The following is a 19,200-nucleotide window of genomic DNA, read 5'->3' as shown; positions in this document are numbered from 1 at the left end:
AATTTTCGGAAGAAGCAATTCGACTTTGCAGGTCTCTTACCGACATCATTTCAGCAGATGACAAATATCCTGATTAAAAATGGTCAAATATGGAGCTACACACTTTTACACACCTAGTGGGGTCTCTGCCACGATGAGAGAGGCGGTAATTCGAGCAAAGATTGGTCCTACTGGATACTGGGCCGTACATATAAATATTACATAGTTTGTGAAACTATTACAATTTATAACGTCACGTGTTCTTCACGAGACACTGCAAGCCCATATTCAGATGCGCGCACATGCCATGCAGGTTGTCCTAATTTTTGTTATGTGAATCGCAAGAGGGGTATAGCTTTATGACGCTGAGGTAGGATAGTCTTGCTTGCCAGGACCCTCAAGGAACAAATAACTAGAATAAGAGAAGAAAGCTGCACTTGGAAAGGATGGACGAGGAGCACGCATGGACATGTTCGTGTCAGACAGCACCTGGGATTTCTCCCATCATCGCTTGCACGCATGGACACTTAGCTTTCTCCACAAAGTGACTGAGGGTACACGCTCGAACCAATCATTCATTACGTAGATCAATGTGAATGAGTCTCGCTCGAACCACTCATTTACTACATATGTAGACGGACTTTGGGGTCTGCTCTGCAACACCAAAATTCATTTAAAAGAAAGATTCTATTCTATTCTTAACCTCGTTAGCTAAAGATGTACCCGTTCCGCTTTCATCCTCCTTATTTCTATACTCCTATTAAACTATTTAATATTTTGGTAAATTGTTCCCAACCTCTACAAGTACAACTTACTCAGTACTTCATGTCGTCTATCATTACCTTCTTTCTTTTCAAAAACAGTCGCAACATGACCAATCACCATTCGTTTAATGTTCAACTTTAAACCTTCCTCATTTGTTCATTCAACTTCCGTTTTCTGGAACAATCTTCCTTCATACGTATTTCCGGAAAATTACACTCTACATAAATTGAAGTCTAATGTCCACAAACATCTCTCATTCTTCTTCAACGTCTCCCCCCCCCGGTACTAATATTGGTTCTAATAAATTTCATGTTTGGGGATTCAGAATTTTTTAAAAAATCTCAAACTATAAATGCAGAGGCTACAAATGCTAACTCGCCAGCAGGATTGGGTATCAAGCCATTACATCTCTTCCTCTGCGATAACCCAACTTAATCATAAGTGGGTTGGGTTATCAAAGAGGGAGGGAACTACGTTTATACTCAATCCTACTGGTACTTTTTGTTTTTCCAATCATTCTTTAATTGTAAAGTGTGCTTAAGGTGTGCGAAGAAAATCTTAGACTTTTAAATATTTATGAATTTTGAAATCTCAGGAAACTAGGTGGCAGGGCTTGCCAGAGTAAAGCACTATACTACTGTGTACCTGGTCTGCCTCCACGGGGCCAAGTGTGGGCAACGTTGGGCCTCAGTAGGGGTCCAGCAGCTAAATGGCCAGATGAACAACGATACATAACATTACACTTATACAAAATCCATACACTTTTAAATCTCTGGCCTTCCCAGTGAACTGGTACAACTACAATGAAAGCAACGCGGAGATGGGGGAAACCCCTGGTGCCGTTAGACATCAAATACACTTTACACTTTACAGTTACACGATAGGAGGAAGTATATGATGAGACCTTGTCGATCAATTCGGCCCTGGAAAGAATGTGGAAGGCTCAAAGGGTAGAATTGGAATTTTTTTCAGCCTGGTCTTTACTTGTTAACAGGAGAGACTGCTTCTACAGGGATGATTTACACTTAAATAGAAAGGGTGCAAGAATGTTTGCTGTGCTATCGAGGCAGTGTTTGGCGGGTCGGAAAACTGCTAGTTTGTGGAGATACAAGGACTAATAGATTAACAGTAGCCACTGGCAAAGGTGAAAATGATTCTTGCACTGCTTCTGTTGGAATGAGCAGCATCCTGGAAAACACGGTGCAGGGGATTTAAAAGATTGCTTGGAATCATCGCAGAACAAGTAAATACATGGGTTGTGTTAGGGTAGCTAAGAATAGGAACAGGTGCATGTACACTTGCATGTACATCAATGCTAGTAGTATAGTTAATAAATTCGATTGAGCTTGAAGTGCTAGTCAACACATCAAAGGCAGATATCGTTGGAATATCAGAGACGTGGTGTCACACAGATATAAGGAATGCAGAACTGAAATCTGGGGAGTACAGCGTCTACAGAAAGGATAGACTGGATAGGAAGGGAGGAGGGGTTATGCTATTAGTTAAGAAACACATAAAATCCAAGGAAGTGAAGCCAGTCGACATCGCTGGACAGTGCAGTGTTGAGTCAGTTTGGTGTGACATAAGCATTGGGAGATCAAAATTGAGAGTAGGAGTGTGCTATAGGCCTAATGACTCTGATGAGTATAATAAGGAACTGTACAGGGAAATAGAGTGGGCCAGTAAATCAGAGAGTCTTATAATGGGGGATTTTAATTTCCCAGATATTGACTGAAATTTGGGGGCTGGTCACTCACACACTAGCAAGGCTTTTGTGGATTTATTGGATGATTGTTTTCTATATCAGCATGTTCGGGAAGAACAAGAGGGAGCAATACTCTTGATTTGATTATCAATAGTGATCTCTTCATGCATTAAGAATCTGCAGATAAAGGAACCACTAGGTGGCAGTGATCACAATGTGCTGAAGTGGGATTTACTTAAAGAGGTATCTACCATTAGGGGTAAAGGGATGGGTTATTGCTTTCGTAAAGGTGCCTACGATGAACTGAGACAGTATTTAAATTCTACACAGTGGGACCAACTGATGATGTTACCAACAGCAAACTCAAAATGGGAAGCATTCAAAGAACTTGTCTTGGAAGTTACTAGACTTTACATACCAACTAAGAAATATTGTTCAAGGTTTAGGCCTAAACGGACGTCAGATGAACTAATGAGACATATGACAGAGAAGAAAAATTCTTGGGATACATATAAATTAATGAGGAACATGTAAGCCTATGATAGATATAAGATGATCTGTAACCAAGTCACAAAGGAGATTAGACAGGCAAAGGCAGATTATGAGAAATCCTTGGAAAAGGATGCAAAGAAAAACAGAAAAGAGTTCTTTATCTATATAAACCCTAGAAGGAAGGGTATGAATCAGATCGGTCCATTTGATACCGATGGTTCAACTGTTGATGATCCTGCTCAGGTAGCTAATAAATTCAATGAATATTTTGCATCTACATTCACACATGAGGATTTATTCAGGGAGGGAATGCCAGAGGAGAAATAAACTCTGGCAGTGAGCTGATGATTTTTTAATAACTGAGACGAAAGTGGAGAAGAAACTGTGGATGATAAACATAAAAAAGACACGCGGGTGGATAGGATCTATCCAGTTATATTAAAGGAGGCAGCAAAGGAAGTAAGGAAACTCATACCATAATTATGAGAGCTTCTTTGGACTCAGGGGAAGTACCTATAGACGGGAGGTATACAAATGTGACCCCAATTCACAAAGGAGGATCAAAGGTTGACACAAGTAATTATGGACCTGTGAGTTTAACTTCTGTTCCAGGAAAATTAATGGAGGCACTGGTTAAAAGAGCACTGCAGGATCATCTAGACAAGACTTCATTTATAGCTTGGACACAGCATGGTTTGGTTAAGGGAAAGTCTTGCCTGACCAATTTGATTGGATACTATGATGCAGTCACACAAAAACTGGATGCAGGGAACAACCTTGCTATCATACATTTATACCTTAGAAAGGTTTTTTATACTGTTCCATATGAAAGACTGCTACACAAATTGGAGCAGTGTGGCATTGGAGGTAAATTTCCTATGGATAAAGGGATGGTTGTGGGGGAGAAGACAGAGAGTGGTAATTAATGGACACTGTTCATTATCAATTAACGTTTTTAGTCGAGTACCTCAGGGTTCAGTGTTGGGTCCATTGTTGTTTTCTATATTTATAAATGATATTGATGACGGTATATCAAGCTTAATGTCCAAGTTTGCAGACGGTACAAAGGTTGGCATGGTTGTTAAGGACACTACTGACGCTATGCTGCTGCAACAGGATCTGGAAAGGTTGAGCAGATAGGCTCAGAGGTGGCAAATGAAGTTTAACATTGACAAATGTAAAGTACTACATATGGGAAACAGCAACCCCAAAGCAACGTATCAACTCTGTGGTACTACACTGACAGTGGTAGAGAATGAAAGTGACCTGGGGGGTGGTTGTGCAGGTAGATATGAAGTTCTCTGAGCAGTACAGACGGGCTGCAAGAGTAGCTCATGGTGTCTTGTCAATGATATACAGGAATTTTTGTAGCAGGAATAAGGAGGTGATTATTCCACTGTGTAAGGCAATGGTCAGGCCACACCTTGAGTACTGTATGCAGGTCTGGATGCCTCGTTTCAAGAAGGATGTAGAGCTGCTGGATCGAGTACAGAGAAGGGCAACAAGATTAGTGAATTGATCAAAGGGTTGTTCTTACTAAGAAAGGCTTAAGTTTTGCAAATTACAGTGTCTGCAGTCTAGGCACCAGCGAGGTGATCTTATTGAAGTGTATAAAGCCTTCAATGGTTTGAGCATTCTCAATGCTGATGGAATTCTTCCTCTTGGTCAGAATAATCATTTGAGAAGGCATAAATTCAAATTGAGGAAAGACAGATGTTGGATAGATGTCCGTAAATTTGCCTTTATCCAGCGGGTGGTTGGTTGGTCGAACAGACTTCCATCTCTTGTTGTGGAAGTTGATAGCCTAAATAAATTTAGGGCTGAGCTGGACAGATACTGGGAACGAACGGAGGGGTGAAAAGGGAGCGTGCTTTTTTTTTTTTTTTGGCTGATGCTGCATATGCTGCTTTCTTGCGTCATATGCCTCTACTAATGCTAATGCTAATGATAACGGTTAGAGAAGACCGCCCGCTACCAAAACCATGCTGTAATTTAAGTACTATTGATGCCTGTCCAGATGGTCCTCCTTTACTGCTTTAGCCAATGATTCCATTATTTTCTCTGGATATAGTTTTTGTAATGAAGGGGTGACGTATTTATGAACGTGCTTTCATAATTATGTTTATTTATTTGTTTCTTGTACTTAGTACTGTGAAGGAAAGACCATCGAAGCTGATGACTATTTAGAGGTAATAAACTGATGAGCAAAACTTAATGACCAACGCTATTTCTAAAGGTTACAACCACAAATCTTTACTTTAGGTACTCTTTACTGATGAGAGTAAATTCAGTCTCAACAGCGATTCTGGACGCCAGGTAACCTGGCGAGAGTTTGGCACATGGTATCACCCCGCAAACATCACTGAAAGGGATCGATATGGCGGTCGAGGTGTTCTCATCTGAGGAGGCTTGGATGGACGTAGACAATTCGAGATACTGGATGGCGGTACTGTAACCTGAGGTAATTCTTCCCGATGCGCGTCTGTTCCGAGGTGCCATTGGCCCCGAGTTCGTGTTTATGGATGATAACGCTGCACCCCATCGCACTGCAGCTGTTGATATTCTTTTGAAAAGTGAGGACATTGTTCTTATGTATTGGCCTTCCTCGTTGTCACCAATCTAAATCCCATCGAACGCTTATGGGCCACTCTGGGGTGACGCCTAGCGGTACGTCCACATGCACCTGAAAAAGGTGACAGAGGAATGGAAAGGTGACAGAGGAAAGGCAGCGCTGACAGAGGAATGGACGATGTTCCCGCAAGAACTTATCAACAACATTGTTTTTAGTATGGACTGGCGGTTTAAAGCCTGCATCGACATTAGGGATGGCCATATGTCCTACTCACGTTCTGTCGGTGTTGTTTCGTTCATCATTTCTGTACCTCACGAGGTTCCTTTGGTATGCTTTTCCCATATCCAGGCCACACATATGAGAAGCTACAGGTGGAAATGTGACAGGTCCTAAAATTTTGCACACCAGTGTATAAAAGGAACATTGATAAAGTAATGTACCTGTCTAAATTCCAAAGACATCGAATTATTTTTGATGCTCAGCAAGAGAATTGTAAGGACCCGTCCTTACGTTAATTAATAAAATTTGTTAAATATTATGAGAATTTAACTGTAATACGAATAGTGGTTTTCTGGTAAAAACAACATTGGGTTAAGAAGCACTGGAATTCAAAAATACCTTCCAGTCACTCCTTGTTTAGTTGTAGCTTGTTTGTATGGAAGTTCTTTGACGAGTCAGTGAAAGTAATATACCATGACAAATCCCCATTAAGACAGAAGCAGATGCACCATAGTAAGGGCCAAGAGTGCTTAAGCTGACCCTCTTATAAATTTCACGGTGAAACGCTATTAGAGGTGGGCGACCTCACCAGGTGTGCGCGCGTGACGTCACGGGAGGAGCTGTGATGCTTCTCAGTTGACCGGAACTTCCGCCTCTCTTTCTGGATTGTTCTCGTATGTTCGAGGCCCACGGAAGTTGGGACACAAAGAGTAAAGAAGACCCGCCCACGGAAGAGGAGAGGAGACAAATGAGAACACAGGAAAAAGGATGTGCAGATCTCCTATTGGCCAGGAAGAAAGTAGAGGGAATTTTGAGAGGGAGATTCTGAAAAGGTTTTTGTGGCATTCTGGAAAAGTTTTCGTGAGATTCGGAAGAAGTTTTCGGAGGAGGCTGAAGAAGTTCACGGAGCGGTCTGGAGAATGAATTGAAGGAGTTGGAGGACGATACAAAGCAGAGCAGTAGTCTAGTTTGGGTGATAGCTGCAGACCTTAGGTAGATGGAAGCAGTGATAGAAATTCTGCATATCCCGACAGCCAGTAGGAATGTTCACCTGTAAACATGGAAGCCGTAGTGAGGAAGAAGGAAGAATCACACCCTGAGAATTATATAGGCCAAGCCAGTCGAATGAGTGATCGAACTATTGACCTACTCGAAAACCCCTCTATCCACGGAAGAAGAAATGCTGACCGGTAAAGAGTATGCGACACTGATTGATTCCAGCTGTGCAGTACCCGGTAGGGAAACACCATGATCACGGAGATCCCCAAATGAGCGCCCCCGCATTCCAGTACCTGAATGACCGGTATGAAAGGAAGCCGAGCAGGGAGAAATGTTCCAGGCCTAACACGTAAGTGCTAGAGAGTTTACCGACATAGGTGTACTTAATTTATTAAGGAGAGGACTTTAGGATAAATAGACATATATAGTTAAGGAGGGAGGTTTAAGTAATGAATATATGAATGAAAGTGTAAGGTATTTAAGACGGACGTAGCCTATAATTTGAAGTGAAGCTCCTCATATTAATGCTTGCTGGAAGGAGAGGGTATAATAGATAACTAAGAATTGTTTAAAGTTGGGAAAGGTTTTTATAATATGTATGAAATTGAAGGTTGAAATTTCAATTTATTATGAAGTGATTTGTGGAGAGTATTTCTGATTTGAGTAGGGGCTAATTAATAAGTGATATATAAAGTTATAGAGGATTAACTGTTCAAAAGGGCAATGTTAAATTGAATTGATTAATATTTCCTGTTGACCTGATTGCAGAAAGGGTGTCTAATTGAATAAATGCAATTTTTTTTTACAAATTGAGACACGAACTCTGAAGGTTTTTGTGAGCCAGTTCATTGGCTGGTAGTTGTTGGTTTATTATACAGAGTGTTCAGAAGAAGAGTGGGAGGAATCTATGTAAAGTGTATGACACGACCTATTGAAGTCCCTGTAAAGAACATGAAGAGACACCATGACATAATGAATAATAATGTGTATTAGGGTAGAATATCTGATGATGAAACAATTGAGGTTGAACAAGATATTTACACATATAAAGGTTAATGAAATAACAAGTCACCAGCCAAATATAGTTTGACTAAATACTATTGCTAGTTTCTGTATGATATGTTAATAAACATTGTTTCATTTTACATTCATGTGTTGGAGTCTGTCATTCCGAAACTCAGCCAATCCGGTGGAAACATACCTAAAATAATTGGGGTCCCCTTTGGGTCTGGTAATCTTCTGAGAACAAACAAGTCAGATGCTAAGTGGGAGGATTGGACTACGGGGATATACATATAAAATAAAGGGGATAAATTACAATAATTAAAATATAAAGAAAAGTAGGGCAACCAAGAAAAACAATAATACCCACACCCCCCACAATAAACAAGTACAACCCCCACAGAATCATTGAATAGAACTGCTGATTTGTTTAACATAAACAGATTAACTCTATCGAAAGCGATGTCTTCATTGATCAAGTATGGAAAAAAACAAAATCTGATAGGAAAATTGTGGCAGAAAATCGAACCTGACAGAAAGAAGCTGCCGGTCACGAAAAATAATTGACGCCTGAAAACATAAAACTACTTCCTCACAAATAACCAAAGAACTAGGTTTTAGTGTCAGTAATCAAGTTTCTCGCAAACCGATTTGGGCCAGAACGTCATAAAGCTGAAATTTAGAGCAGAGCCGCTATTCCACACCACTTCTTACTTTCATTGTAATGCCAAAAGAATTGGAAATCCCTGAGGTGACAGAAATCATGAGATACCTACCTAGCAACGGATAGACCCATGTTTCGCCCGGATACTGGCAGTCAAATGGTAATCATTGAGTCCTCACTTTAAAAAGGCATTCGGTTCCACGGTATTTCCATCCATGATTGCTGCAATGCTGTCCATAATTACGTCGCGTTCCTGGGTGAAGGATCCAAAGCTCGAACGGATCTTTCCACAGCATCCCAATGATGTTCCGAACCATTCATTTCCGATGATATGGTATACCATTCTATGGTGGTAAAATCTGCAGAATGCTCTTCGAACCATCATCTTGTCACCATGGCTCATTGGTCAGCCGCATTTCCCTGCTGCAAGAGTCCATTTCCCTCTGAGTGCATGATGCCCATGGAGGACGCTGGTCTACAAGGACAGACACGTAACCTGGACAGGGCGAGATGCGTCTAGACGTAATTGATATCCCAACGATTGCTGTTGTTGAACACGCCCCACATCCTTACCTCAGCGACAGATTGACCAAACATCGGGCACCCACTATCCCCTGGCTTGTTTTATGCTACATCTACAAATTTCTCACAAGGGTCATCACTAACAGATTAGAAAGAATACTTGACAGCCGTGAAGGGTATTGTGTACGGCGTGTGCCTCTTGCACGCAATAAAGAGTTCTACTTATCATTCCCCCGTTTTCAAATTCCAACAGGAAATTGACCAACAGATGCTGGACCAATGGAGTGATCCTGACTCATCCTAATGCAAGGTAACAGAAATTATTACAAGTTCCAGTGCAACAGCTATAAAAGAAAAAAACCCAATGCCTGGTGCAGTGCCGTGGTGGACACCTGAAATTCAGAAACTAAGGAGAGAAATAATTAAAAGAAGGATAGACTTCCAAAAATCACAAATGACCTGGCCGGCTACGAAAGTTGAAGTGCTCAGGCAACACTACGCAGATATCAGGAATAGTTATACAGAAACTATCAAGAAAAGTAAAAAGATATCATGGGAGGGCTTGGTCACCACAACAAAAAATGCTAATCTGGTGGGTAGTTTACCAAGTAACCATCAACAAACTCCCCAGAGGCGAAGTTTTACCATCCACTCGGACACCGCAGGGTGTGCTCACCCCAACTGGGGAGCAATCAAAGGAAAATGTTCTCGGCGTTATTTTCAAAGACCCAGCTATACCGATCCCACAAGAACAGCACCAATTTTGCCAGGAAAACCACAATTTTGACACATCACAGCTGGAGCCACCTTCTCACGGCAGGAGCTCCTGGCAACCGTCGCAGAGATCAAAATCAAGAAATGTCCAGATTTAGATCTGATCGAGCGAGAAATTGTTAAAAAGGTAGCTGAATATGCACCGAACCTTCCGCTGGATCTGTTTAACTGCTGTATGGAAGCAGGAAAATACCCAACTGAATGGAAGACAGAAAACATTAAGTTAATTTTGAAGAACCCAAACAAACAGCCAGAGAATCCAGACTAGTATACATCCATTGCACTTCTATCAGTGGTGAGTAAACTATTTGGAAGATTACAGCATAAAAGAAATTCCCAGCACTACGAAGCAGCATGACTACCGGCGGTAAACCAATGTGGGTTCAAACCAGGTTCCTCCACGATAGATGCATTGAGAAACCTGCTCATTGCAGCAAGGGAATGCAGCAGGAAATACTTCATCCTGATCTCCATCGACTTCGCCGGGGCGTTTGACTCACTTTGATGGCCGAGTGTCCTTGGCAGGCTGAGGGAGGCCAGGGTGCCAATAAATCTATTGAACACCTTAAAAGATTACCTATCACTGAGAAAGGTCGAGATCAATATCCCGTACAAGAAGATAGTAAAACAGATTTGCAGAGGCTGTCCGCAGGGGTTCGTGCTGGGCCCATTGCTCTGGAACATTGTCTTCGATGAGTTCTTGAGGATGGACCTGGAGGAAGTCAAATCCCAGGCTTTTGCGGACGAGGTCATCCTTACAGCGGAAGCGAACTCAAGAGCTCAGCTTGAGATCCTGGCCAACCATGCCCTTCGACTGCTTCAAACCTTCTCAGGAAAGAAATTTCTCACGATAACACCTGCGAAAACCTCATCCATTTTCCTTAAAGGCTCTCTCGACCTGTATACACCACCACAAATTAAAATTGATGAAAGCATGATAAAATTTGCGCCACAGCTGAAATATTTAGGGATTCTCCGAGACAGCAAACTATCCTTTCAGCCACACCTTAAACACATCAGAACGAAGATCTAAATATGCCACTACCAAAACATCGGGAGGCAAAAAGCGAGTTGGACGATACAATGAAAGCTTTAAACATGTTCCAATTGAAAACACCAGCAACAAGAGGAACTCAGTGCCTAGATCTCATATACTACAATACCCCAGATATAAAGTTGAGGAATAGCTACATGAAATTCACTTCGGATCACCGACCACTCACGTGTGAAGCCACTTTAAGAAGAATCTGGGACATCCGTCAAACTGAACCGCATCCAAAAATTAATACAAAGATAATTTTCTCATCAAAATATATTAAAAGTGACGTCATTCTGAAACATCTAATGGCATATAATTGGCAAAACCTATACCCTTTGGGCATTGATGATGCCTTATCAGCGCTCTCACAATCACTCATGCATATGGCTGAAGAAGGATCTTCTAAGGAAATGAAATTATCAGACAGGACAAAGCCCTGGTTCAACTCACAGTTGAAAGCAATCTTCAAAAATAAGCAAAAATTGTTCAGGAAATGGAAAAGAACTGGGCATCCAGAGGACTACACCCGGTACAAACATGAAAGGGCACGTTTCATGAAGGGGAAGAAACGGGCACACATAGATATGGCTAAAGCAAAATTAAAAAAAGGCAAAAGAATTGTCAGCAAAAAAGCCTCGTGCATAAAATGACTGAGACATCCTTTAAGGAATGGACCGAAGCCACTTTCGGAACACCCCTCAAGGAAAACCAAATTGACAGCGAAGCAAACAGTAACAGGATACAAGAGGTAATCAAGGTGTTTAAGGAATCTGTCAGTAGTAATCGGATTGTCACTAACAATGAACATCTAAAGGAAATCAGTATTAGCAGAGACAACTTAAAAAGTGCAATCAACAGCCTCTCAAATAAAGCAACGATTGGCCAGATAATTTCCCACTATTTATGATCAAAATCTGTAGCTGTTACATCATCGATGTACTACTACACATATTCCAGAGAATTTTGATGGAGGCGAACTTCCCGAAGCTGTGGAAAAGCTATTTCGTAAAACCTATCCCCAAAACAAAAAACCCAAAATCTGTAAAAGACTTCAGACCAATCGCTATCGGATGCTCTTTGCAAAAAATCTTTGAAAAAACAATCCTGCACACCATTATCGAGCATTGCTTTAAGCACAGGCCAGAATACCTGCACTCAGTACTTCCACAGAGATCGACGATCACCAACCTGATGGGGACACTGCTAAGGATCCAGCAAGCACTAAACAGCAAGCAGCAGGTGGACGTAGTCTATTTAGATGTGGCATCCGAGTATGATAACATATCCATCCCAGCTCTCATAGTCATTCTGCGGGACTACTTTCACATTACGGGAAATGCCCTCCATTTATTAAAGAGCACTCTTCGGCGCAGACAAATTGCGGTGACAAACGAAAACATGTGCGCAACGTATGAGGTTGATAAAGGTGTCCCGCAAGGCGGAGTCTTGTCTGCCACACATTTTGCCATAGCCCTTGAACCCTTCTTAGCCTAGAACAAGAAGCACTTCATCACATACGCCAATGATATAAAATTTTTTATTACGTCAGGAGATCAGAAATCAGCTGACTACCATAACCATTTGGCTAATACTAAAATAAAAGAACTTCAAGAGTATTTAGATTGTATCGGGCTGCAGTTGAATGAAAAAAAGACGGCACAAATGAATTTCACGAATAAAATAAAGCCAAACAAAATGGAAATATTTGTGAACGGCATCCTCGTCCAAAAGGCGCAGTCACACGTTGATCTTCGACTCAAGTGGGACGAAGGCCTGACCTTCCGCCCGCACTTCGCATACATCCGTAACAAAACATACGCGGCGCTTTGGGTAACCAGTCAGGAGCTCACCGGTATTAAAGACCTCGGTCTGATGAAGCAATACATCAACAGATGTGTTACTCCTATTCCCCTATACGCGGCACAAATCCGGTCTTCAGTTCCAGAAAGCAAAGCCTTTCTAGGACTCGAATACTGGCTCTTGAGATGGCTAAACAGAATTTCAGCTAAGCCTTTTACCATCTCAAGAGCTATACTATACTCCAATTTAGAGGTCACACCCTGGAGACAAATAATCACGTCAAGAAACATAATGACCCTCGCTCAGCTTTTAACGGGACGGCTGGATGCACCGAAAGCACGAGAGTGGATAATAATACCCGGCGAAAAACCAAGACGAGTTGCAGATAAGGAACCACAACTGAAAGCGGCATTTACGCAGTTGGATAGCCTCGGAAGATTCTTTCCAGCAAACACCATCCACCTATTCAACAACCTCAATATCAATCCTGAAAAGCTCTGCAAATGCAAATCCTACAAAAAGGAAGTTCTCAGAAACTCTTACTTGCAAATAGAGATGTAAGAATACAGTTTCATCACTTTGTTCGGCCAGGCACGAGCCACTGGGCTTTAGGAAACCCGACCTCATCAAGAAATAGGTGTCAGGATTGTCCTACCTACACAACTCTAATCCCTACTGAAGAAGACGACTGCTGGAAAATAGAACTTGCAAATTTTTATTTTGCTGTATCGTGGTAATTCCTGTTGTTTCATATGTTGTACGTTGTTTGGCTGTAAATATTTGTGTTTATGTAAATATGGTGAAACTCCCACTTGTGTGTGTGTTAAACAGAAGGTATGCTTCAATTGTCATGGTATTATGTTCTTACCAGTGTACAGTAGTAAAAGCCTTTGCGAGTAATTAATAACTCAAATATTCTATATTCCAGATAAAGTGTACTTATAAATCAGATATTATATATTTCATGTATTTTATAATTGTAACATAGATGTATATTTTGTAACATAGTTGTATATGTATGATCACCCTCTAGCCAGTGGCTGTAACCGGGTGTTCTCCTAAGAGAAATAAACTGATGATAATAATAAAAAAAAAAATAATAATAATAAAGAAGATCAGGAACTAGTCAGTCCTGGTGGCCAGGGTCCCACATAGAGGCTGGGGCCTCAACAAGAGAACGCTGGCTCTATTTATGAACGTGCTTTCATAATTATATTTATTTATTTGTTTCTTATAGTTAGCAATGTGAAGGGAAGACGATCGAAGCTGATAACTATTTAGAGGTTATACATTGGTTAGCAAAACCTAAGGACTAATACTAAAGGTTACAACTACAAAACCTTTACTTAGGGTACTCTTTACTGATGACGGTAGATTCAGTCTCAGAAACTATTCTGGACGTCATCTAATCTGGCGAGAGGTTGGCACATGGTATCAGTCCCCAAACATCACAGAAAGGGATCGTTATGTTGGACGAGGTGTTCTCCTGTTGGAAGGCGTCAGCTTGGATGGACGTAACCAACTGCAGATACTGGAAGGCAGTACTGTAACCGGTACTGTTATCTGAGGTAATTCTTCCCCATGTGGTTCTGTTCCGAGTTGCCATTCGCCCCGATTCCGTGTTTATCGATAATAATGGGGCTCCTGCTGTGATGTGTCATAATTCTGGTTTTCATTTCACAATTGGTGCTGTTCTTGTGGAATCGGTATAGCTGGGTCCTTGAAAATAACGCCGAGAATATTTTCCATTGAATGCTCCCAGGTTGTGGTGAACACACCCTGCGGTGCCCGAGTGGATGTTAAAAATTCGCCTCTGTGGAGTTTGTTGATGATGACTTTGTAAACTTCCACTCAGGGGTTAGCATTTCCTGTCGTGGTGATCAAACCCTCCCATGATCTCTTTTTACTTTTCTTGATAGTTTCTGTATAACGAATCCTGACGTCTCAGTACTGCTGCCTAAGCACTTCAACTTCTGCAGTCGGCTAGGTCCTTGGTGCTCTTTGGAAGTGTTTCCTTCTCCGAATTACTACTCTACTTAGTTGCGGAATCTCAGGCACGAGGCAGTGGATTTTTTCTTTTTATAGCTGTTGCATTGGCACTTGTAATAATTTCTGTTACCTTGCGTTGGCCTGAAGAGCTCCCAGTCTGTTTTAGTTAGGGCAAATCTGTTATGGAGTTTCTTGATTGACGGAGTTCTTGTTAGAGTTCTGGTAATTTGAAAGGTTATAACACAGTGATCTGATGTTGTCCATTAGTCTTGATCCCTCCAGTTGGTTACAAACGGTGCAATACTTCCTGTACCAAGAGACATCAATCGTCGACTCCCAAAGGGCGTTGCAAAAAGTCGGGAGCTGGTATAGATGATTAAGTATGGAGATCTGGGCGTCGATGAGGAACACCTCAAGAAGGTGGCCGTTCCTAGTACCTCATCTGTCGGGTGTTGTGCTAAACCAGGCTGGTGAGCAACAGTTTACATCTGCACCAATTATTATCTTTGATTCGGTAGTACAACACGGAGGCGTTTTAAGTAATTAATTGCAAAAGTGATCTCTTCTCCGGGCCTAGAGTATAGTGCGCAATGTAATGTAAAATGTAGGTCTATTCAGTGACTTCTCCATTCTTCCCTCAAACGGGCGCCAATTTACATGACACGAAATCCCCGGGATTTAAAGTACTTTTATATTTGTTCTGAAAATCTTTGCTCCTGAATTTACTCCAGTCATGTGTCGCCTTTTCATAATATCTTGTTACACTGATGTTTTTAGATCTTCTTCCATAATTCCAAAATCCAGCAAGTTCTTGAAAAGGGAGGCAAATTCCTTTCCTCCAATTACAGTCTCTTTACCCTTACTTAAACTCTTTCTCAAATATTGGAGAAATCTGTTAACTTCCAGTTCCAAAACTATTGTGCAACCTTCATCTCATCAATGATCGCCAATACGCATTCAGTCAGTGTCGATCTTCTGGTAATATACCACCTTATGGTATCCGTCTACTGTAAAAATTCAAAAGGTAACGTTTGGTGAACCTCTAGCAGTTGCAGTTGACATTTTTAAAGATTTTTATCGAATTTGGCATAAAGGTAATCTAAATAAGCTTCCTTCTTAAGAATAACCAACCGTTTTTGCAATTGAATATCTAGTTTCCGATCCGATCACTACAAGTCGTGGTGAACGATTCTTAGCCTTCTAGTCAGCATCAATCTCCAAAGTTATCAAGTAATGCTGAAGTTCCTCAAACTCCTGTTCTTTTTCCCAATCGTTACATCTTGTATATTAATGTCCTGCTTCCTTGAGTGGAAATCCTATCCATTGTTGTGCTGATGATAGTACATTGCATTACACTTTCAACTTTGAGAAAAGTTACCCTGCTCAACCATCTCTAAGGCTCGAATATCCTCTACCAAATCCCTAAATTCTTTTCTCCGATTAATTTTCTATTTGGGCAAACTGAGTCCTTTCTTATATTTTAAAAGCAAGTTTTATCTGCTCTATGCTTGTCTTCAATAACACTCAGATTTCTAGACGAGCTCAAATATCTGTATTATGAATTTTCCTGGCGTCTGATATCTCTTGTAATGAAAACATTACAAATTTCTCTTCCTGTGGACATGTAAACTACGTTTTATCTTTCATTCTCGGAGTTCTTTTTTTTTTTCTCAACAGCTGTTCACTCTGTACAAATCTGATATTCCCCCACCGTAGAATATTGCTCTCACTTGCACGGAAGGAAGGCGTAGAATATTGTTCTCACATGCATCCCTTAACCTCTCTCTCCGGCTTCTAGATTCCATCAAAAAGGGGTTAGCGAAGTTAATGAAATATTTCTAATAGACTCTCTCCAGTCTCTCTCCATTCCTTTTCTACAGATAATTTCTTGGGCCTGTTCTTCTGAAAGTGTTTCTTTAATTCCCTTCTTTTTTTCTCGTAACAATCCGAACACGTGCCGCGAACAGTCTCCGTTGTTTTACAGTCCTTCTTCAAACTTACAGAAACAACTTTTGTTCTTCCTCATTTATACTTTCAACTTCCGTTTTCTGGAATATTCTTCCTTCATACGTATTATACCTATATATTATAATAATACTTCATACCTATTACCGGAAAATTACATTCTGCAGTAATTGCAATCTAATATCAGCAAATATCTTTTCATCCTAGTGGATTTTATACCTTTCATGTTTGTGGTTTTCGTTAATTTAAAAACCATTAAAAACTATAAATGGCTAGCCTCCTGCTGCAAACTCGCCAACAGGGATGAGCTTCAAGAAATACTTCTCTACCTCTTTGATAACCAAAGTTAATCATCAGTGGGTCTGGTTATCATTGAGGTAGGGAACCGCATCAGAAGCTCTGCCCTGTTGGTATTTTTTTGCTTTTCTGTTCATTCTCGTGCGAAATATGTTGAAAATGCTCGATGAAAAAATTATACTCCCAAGTATTTATTAATATCGGTAGAAAGCATATAAAACAATTTTAAGAGAAATTTTTAATTATTGGTTCTGTGGAAGCCGATTAGATATTTATTATCTAAATAATAAATACATTTAATTGTTTACAAAATAATTACCCATAGATATAGGAGGCTGTTGAAATAATGTGTAAACGGAATGTTATTCTGGTTATCCCGATCAAATCAATTAAAATTAAATAAAATTAAAGTGTTCGATAACCATGAGGGGAGGCAAATGGTGTACAACGATAGACACCTAACCCGGACCGTTCACCGGTGCGTATAGACGTTCCAGAGGTCACAATGTGTGCCAGTAGAACATTCTCCAAACCATCTACTGATTCGAATTACCGTCTACGTGGATGCAGTGTACCTAAATACCTTTCCAGCAGTTGGTTCGTACACGAGCGATAGGGATTTCCACGCAGCGTTTCCATGGAACCAGATATCCCTTGAATTCTGTACATTCTGTGTTTATGACTTCAGTTTCACATGTTTATGAACGAAAGAAAAAAAAATTAAGATAATGTCATAAGCTCAGGTTAGTTACTAATCTAGGATTTTAGGTGCATGGCAGACAAACTCAGGCCATATTGCACCGGATATAATACCTCTAAAGGTTGCGTGTGTTCTGTTGTCCATTTCCTGTTTACTACAATAAACACCCGAGTTTCTGGGAGAAAAAATCATGCTAACCTCGCTTTAGACCAACTAACTCTGCCACGTTGTGAAAATGGCACATAAAAATTCCTTGTGTCACTAATGGGATTGATTTTGAGGTATTTATCACTCGATATGATGAGGACAATGATCATACCAAATGTGTTTTCCACGAGGGCATGAACCTAGGTGCCAAGGAGTCTGTTCATGTTTTCATATTGCATGTGGTCGAGGGGTGGTTCGTATTTTCGCGTGATGAAAGAGGGTAATCTAGTTTTGAGAAACAAACGCGTTTTTTGCCACAACAGTATGAAACCGGTATAGTTTTCAGTGGAATCATCTTGACTCCCGCAACTAGTACAGTTTGAACGACTATTGTTATAACCAAAATGAGGAACTCATTATCACTATCGTTGCTTTTATGATGCTTCCTTATGACTTTTCGATAATGTGACACTTATAGGTTATGATGTTTGTCTCTCGGTCTTTTCTATTAAAGTGTTGAATAACCTGTTTTAGGTAACCTAACCACTCGTTAAACTCTTTCAGGAAAACCAAATTAATTAATGGTGTACAAATTTGTGTATGTGAAAGGTTCCAAGAACATTTCCTTAAACTCACACATCTATCCTGGCTTCTAAATTCATTGGTGGAAAAAGATTTCTCTCAATTCAGAACGTACAGGAATTGTCAGAAGGGGCAATACGATTTTTGCAGGTCTCTACCGACTTCAAGGTGCGTCCGTAGCCAGGTGGGGCAGGAGCGGCAGTGCGTAGCACACGCTTCTCGATTAGACCGCGGTTCGAACCCGTGACCACCAAATACGGAGGATGCGGAAAGATCAGGGAATAACCACCGCATATCCTCGGAGCGACATGGGCTTAGTTGTTAATGCTCCTAAAAAAAAAATAAAATAATAACAAATAACAACCGACCTCAATACAGCAGATGACAAATATCCTCATGAAAAATGGTCAAATATGGAGCTAAACACCCGTACACACCTAGTGGGTGCCCTGCTTCGATGAGTTTAGGCTGTAATTCGAGCAAAAGGTGGTCCTATTTGATACTGAGCCTTATTGCAATAAATAGTACATAGTTTGTAAACCTATGTGCAATTAATAAGTTCACCTGTTCGCCATTCAACACGGCAAGCCCTATTTACAGGCGGGCTTCTGCCATGGAGGTTGTCCTAATTTCTGTTATGTGAACCGCAAGTGGGGTATAGATTTATGAAGCTGAGGTAGTATAGTCTGGCTTGCCAGGACCTTCAAGAAGCGAATGGCTAGAATAAGAGAAGATAGCTGCACGTGGAAAAAATGGACCATGCGCACGCATAGACACTTAGCTTAATCCACAAAATGGCTAAGGGTGCATGCTCCAAACACTCATTCACCATGTATATCGAAGTGAATGGCTCTCGATGGAATTAGCCATTCACTATGTATGTAGACGGACTTTGAGATTTGATTTGAAAACACCAAATATCCTTTCTATTGTATTATTAACTTCCTCAGCTAAAAATAAAGCCGATTCTGCTATTATCCTTCCTATT

The sequence above is a fragment of the Mastigoproctus giganteus genome, chromosome 2 (genome assembly GCF_048544385.1).
Source record: "Mastigoproctus giganteus isolate SK-2022 chromosome 2, ASM4854438v1, whole genome shotgun sequence".
Lineage (NCBI taxonomy): Eukaryota > Metazoa > Arthropoda > Arachnida > Uropygi > Thelyphonidae > Mastigoproctus > Mastigoproctus giganteus.
This window is presented reverse-complemented; position numbering follows the sequence as displayed.